Genomic DNA, 6,000 nt, shown 5'->3' on the forward strand with positions numbered 1-6,000 from the left:
CCCAAAATCGGGTGATGTATCCTCATTTGCTAGGTATATGCTAGGGGTGCAAGTTTGGCCCTAATGGCCTGAACCCGCCCTTGGCCCGCCTGATCTCGAACAAGTACCAACCCAAAAATTTTGGCCCCAGGGGCCAACCCAACCCTGAGTCAGGGTCTAGGCAGGTAAGGATTGATGTCTTTGGCCTGCCCAACTTGCCCTAAACCCGGCCCTAATTTTTTTACCCTGACTTTTGTCCCTGATTGGCCGAGCAAGGGTTGGGTTGAACCCTGAAGGGTTGTGTCTAGGTTGAAGTTTTGTGGGCCTGAGTCAAGGTCAGGGCAGATTTGGGCCTAGTTAAGGGGACTTAGGGTTGGGCTAGGTTTTAAGAAGTCCGGCCCAACATGGCCCTATTGCACCCCTAGAATATGCCAATAGCTTTCTGTAACTGGATTTATAAGATCAATAAACTCTTATCGAAGAGGTTGCAAAGGGTTATTAGTACGATGGTTAGTGAGACTCAATCAGCCTTTATCAAAGGTTGTTTTACTGGATAATATTTTGGTGTGTCAAGATGTGGTAAGGGGAATAGAGCAAAAGAGGGGTTGTCCCATCTACAGTTTTGAAGATTGATTTGCACAAGGCATATGACTCTCTAAGTCGGAACTTTCTGTTTGATATAATGGAAAGGATGGGGTTTCCTTCTCAGTTTATTGGATGGGTGAAAGGTTTTGTGGATACTCCTTGTTTCTCTATTATTTTGAATGGAAGTCCGGTTGGTTTTTTCTGAGGGAAGAAGGGAATTAGACAAGGGGATCCCATCTCACCATACCTTTTTTACCATAGCTATGGAATTATTTTCAAGGTTGATGAGGAAATTGGAAATGGAAGGAAGGATATGCTTGCAACCTAAGTGTAGAAGCTCTTACCTTATGTTTGTAGATGATCTTATGATCTTCATGAAGGCCACTAGTGTCTCTATTTCATTTAGTATGGGGGTTCTGGATGAGTTCCCTACCTAGGTTGAAACTCAACATGGCTAGGTCCTTTGTATTTTATGGTACCTTAAACAAACAAATATCAACTATTGGAATTAACGAATTTAATGGATACTGTCACACCCTATCTCGAATTGGCCAAGGTATGCGGCACTGGACACTCACATCCAGTCAACCTAACCCTCCAGGATCACAGACCAAGACCACAACTGCAATTATAGTACGCTGATAAAATCATATAAATATCACTGGTGACCCACTACATGATAAATTACAAATATACAAGATCCATTTGTTAACAACCCACAGATGTAATATTTACATCTTACATACTTCATCAATATATAGATCAAAAGAAATAACTGAAACAACAGTGGTAAAGTCCACCATCAACCTAGTGTCTCGTAGACACAAGCCTCACAACCACTGTCAAAGTCCAATCATGCCTCAGCACCAGTTCCACCATCTAAAAAGAGTAATCAATGAGGGGTGAACTTCACAAACCCATTGAGGGGTATGCATGCGAGTTCACACAATAAATGATGCAATGCATATCACATACAGATATAATGCATATGAATCCATTTATTATATTATTTTTCTATTTCCATTACTAGGTCAATCATCTGCAACGAAGGTGGTATCCCCTCCCAAAACGCCAGGCTACAAGGATACAAGCTCCTTCAAGCGAAAGTCTGCAGGGCCCGGAGACCTACATATCGGTCACCCCACAAACCTCCGAAGGTAACCCCAACAGCCATGGTCCCGAAATCCTACACATCGGTCACCCATACTGTGGACAGCCATGGTCCCGAAAAATCCCTCAGTCACCCATGCTGCATCTGCCTCTGAGAATGGTATGTCGTACGACGAATATGGTACTCTCAATAACATTCCACCCTTTAGGATTAGCCAGTACCTAAACCCTTACTGGAAAGGGGTGTAGCACCAAGGTGTATGAATCCTAACCATATGCATTCTACATGCATCAATCACGTCCATTACATCCAATCATACATTGGTGGCCATCATTGTAATACCGACCTCTAAGCCCACGGTATCAGATCCCCCCCTCGGCCCATGGTACCGGATCTAATCATACACCGGTGGTTAAAATTGAATGCTCAATCCATCTGCTTTAGGAACCTCTCAAGAGGGTAATCTCCAAATTTCCCACATAGCTTGCAACCCACAAAATGAGTAACCAGGGGCCATTGATGGTTGCCCAGTCCTAGGTGGTAGTTCTCTATCATCTCCTCATATCTATCGACCAAAACTCCCCAATATCCATGCAAGTTTCCACCCAAAATAAAAATTAAAAATCCATACAATTAATAACACTCTCGAGATAGACCTTGTCACCCCACTTATTCCTCTACGAAATGAGAAGGTAAACCATCGCGAACTGATTGTCAACCTTGAAAATAGGTCAGCCCTTAAGCTCCATCATGAGGATCTTTTCAGCATCGTCTCTGATCTTCCCTTTTGGCCCCATGGGAGGCCAAGCATCAAGCATGTCCAACAACCACTGATAGTTCCTAAGCATAAAACTTCCAGCTTTCAGAAATTCAATTTCGGATGAGACAACAAGAGATTACAAATCAATGGAAGTTTAGCCTAGAAACCTGCCATCTTGGCCTAAAAGATCTCTATTCCATGGTACGATAGTAATCAATCTTGTTCTTGATCGATTTCAAGAGGTAATAATCACCGACTAGATTCTCACAAGGTTTTGGCGAGGACCCTATAACAAGTAGAACCCTAGGCTTATTGGGAGCAATGAAATTGGGGAAATCAAGGTTATTCACAGCCATTTTGATCTCTGCTCGTCCGAATTAGAGATCTTGGGCCAAGACTCTACGGTTTGGGATCAGTCTTTCATCGTATCCTTCCAAACCGGGGACCTTTAGTGTGTTAGACATGGTGCTTTCACTGTGGGAGTAAGATAGCAAGGTAAGTTTTGCCGACGATTTTTTTTTTTTTTTGGCTCCTTTCTAGTTAAAGCATAGAAGTGTCTATTCGCTACCCTTAAGGGTAGTTTAGGTATTTAAGATTTATCCCATTCATGAAATCATTACTAAACGGTGATTGACTAACCGAAAAACATCCTCTACAACGAAGAGGATTTGCGGTGAAGTACAATAAGGGATCGATTTGCCGATACATGGCCAAAAGATGATTAAAGTCTGAGATGTAAAGCACAAAATTGGAACAATTTGACCCATTTAAAACGGACCAATTTTTGATAACCCAAATAGAAAACCTAGGTTTTCTGACTTCTTCCCAGAGAATTGAGTCTTACAAAACCAAATAACTTGTTGTAATATATGCATAGTCATAATTTATGTCCATAGCCTTAAGCAGTTATTCAACCAAATCTCAAACTGAAAACAAATGAGGTTACTACCTCCTTTAATCGACAACTCATTACCTTCTCGAAATCAGTGTTGATCGCAGAAAGTAGAAGAAAGAAAAAGGAAAAGGAAAAGGGAAGAAGCAAGAAGATGGAGAGAGGAAGAAGGAGTGGTTGAAGCTTCTTGCTGAATGAGGAAGCGGCTACTGTGTTCGGTCGCAACTTCGAACTAATTCGGGAAGAAAATGGAAAAGGGAAGATGCAAGAAGAACGAGAAAGACAAAACAAGAAGATGGAGAGGAGAAGATGGAGAGAGGAAGAAGGGGTGGCCGAAGCTTCTGGCTGAACGAAGGAATGACCATAGTTAGTAAGTATGGGGACGACAATAATACGGGAATGGATACATATAGTAATTAAATGGACCATACAACAACAATATGTTTCAAAAAATTCGGTGCAATAAAACGCGTACGGTAATGATACGGTACACATTTAATACGGTTGCTCTGTAAAAATTAGGGAGCAAAAATCCGGGACTAAAAATGATTGTTTGAAACTAAATTCTAATCTACCATGCTTTTATGGACAATAAAATCCAATCTGATTTTCCAATTTGAAATCATTTCCCATTCTCTTGAATTTTCACATTTAATATTAATTACATTTAACCCCTAAAAAGGAACATGTTCTCTTATTCTTCTTAGTATGAAAACAAGGTTCAAGAAGATGGAGAATAAGTGTTTACAATCATTCATCCCAGAGATGTGCTTGGATTTTCTTGAAATTTTCATGTGGGTACAATCTAAGACCGGTCACGGATCAATTTTAAGGCTCAAGAACCTCCTCCCTTCAACTCCTTTGATTTCTCAGATGCAGTATTGCAAGGACAGAAGGAGGAGAACACCCATGTCATTTCCCTCTTTCTAATTCTTCACATTGTCTAACTGCAACCATGTTTGTAAATAATTGTCGGTCCAATTCAAATTGTGATTGTATGCTAAATTTCCTAAAAAGGTTTTCATTTCAACCCCTTTTGGAGAATCCCGCCCTTAGCTATCTTTGTCCATGTGAGTCATCTCTTTTGAATCTTTCTTGCTTCTCGTTAAAAATTATTTACAGATGCAATCGCCCTCGATTGGATTTTCAATTACCAATGAGAAGAGAAACGGAGAAGAGGAAGGGTTGATTGGGTTTTCAACAATCTATAGGAAGAGAAATGGAGAAGAGAATGAGACCAGGGGGTATTGAGGTCTCACCTATCACCCTCGGTCACTGGCCACTGAGAACGGAGATAGAAGAGAAGGGGTCACTGGGGCAAGGGTTCCTTCTTTTTTTGGTTTACTTAGATGAGGGAAGAAGAAGGGTTATAGTTTCGATCAATTAGGGTTCCTGATATCGAGATTTGGCCCTTTTGGGTTAATCTCATTTTTGTATTTTTTTTTAATCCAAAAGTTTTATTAAGTATGTAGCATATTATACGAGTATTATTCATGTATAACAAGGTTATCTTTAAAATCTGCGTATTAAATGATTTTTTTGGATTGATATGCCAAATTACGAACTTTTGAATTAAATGTTCGGATGCATGTATTATACGCGTATAATATGCGTATTTTACTAACTATGGGAACGACTACTATGTTCGCTCACAACTTCGAATTGATTCTCCTTTTGATTTGAGAAAGAAATCAGCAAACCTAAGTTTTCTGATGGGTTATTGATAAGCACATTTATGAGTAAAATCTAGGGTATAAAAGCATGCATTTTACATATTTAGAATGGAGCTACCTTGGGTTTCACTCTCTTTTTTGCAGGTTTTATATTTTAAAGACCTTAAGGACTATCAGGCACCGTATCTCCAATTTTACACATAAAGAGGTTCTGTTTCTTTTCATGGTTGCGAAGAGGATACAATTCTGAGCAAGATGAATATGTTGCATTAAAAGTACACATCCGTTTGATCACCCGTACAAGTGATTATTCTTTTCGGGCCAAAAGAAAGAATAATGGATCAGAACTGAACCGAGATGCAGAACCAACCCGTTTGCATTTGTCCTAGGTGTACAAGGAATATTTCAAATACCAACAAGGATCGATGGACCCCCCTTGAGTGATTGAAGATTCTTTTTTGATAATAACAACTTCCTAGCATAGTTAGTGAGTTGTGGTGTGCAAAAATCTCTTGCTCACTATTTTTTTAGAGATTTTTTTGGAATATTTTCTCTCTTCTACTCATCACTTAAAGAAAGGAGGTTTGTGCGCAAGTTTGAAGAGAGAGAGAAAAAGAAGGAAATAAAAGAGAAAAATAGAAAAAAAAAAATAGGAGAAAAAAATAGGAAAAAAAAAAGGGAAAATTCGTCCAAACTTCTCTCTCCCCTACTTTCTTTCCTATTTTCTCTTTTTTTTCTCTTCTTTCCTAATTTCCATTCCGTATATAAGAGAGTCGACCAAGGGGAGGGAGGAGACACTTCTCTTTTAGGGTTTTCTCTCTTCCTCTTTTCTTCTCTAGTTGTAATTGTGCTCTAGTTCTAGTTTTAGTTCTCCTTTGCTTTTGGCTTTAAACACTTTTGTGATTGGTTACTATTTAATGAATGCAATGCTTTTTTATTTTTATTGTTTATGTTATTCAAGTTATTCAAAGGTGCAATAATTTTAATTTCTAGTTCTAGG

The 6,000-nt window shown here is 39.3% G+C and overlaps 1 pseudogene; it reads right to left on the minus strand.

Annotated features, from left to right (window-relative positions):
• Positions 1–1,417: 1,417 nt before the first annotated feature.
• LOC122084767 overlaps positions 1,418–6,000 on the minus strand; it is a 135,322-nt pseudogene continuing 130,739 nt past the window's right edge.

Source organism: Macadamia integrifolia, chromosome 7 (assembly GCF_013358625.1).
Source record: "Macadamia integrifolia cultivar HAES 741 chromosome 7, SCU_Mint_v3, whole genome shotgun sequence".
NCBI lineage: Eukaryota > Viridiplantae > Streptophyta > Magnoliopsida > Proteales > Proteaceae > Macadamia > Macadamia integrifolia.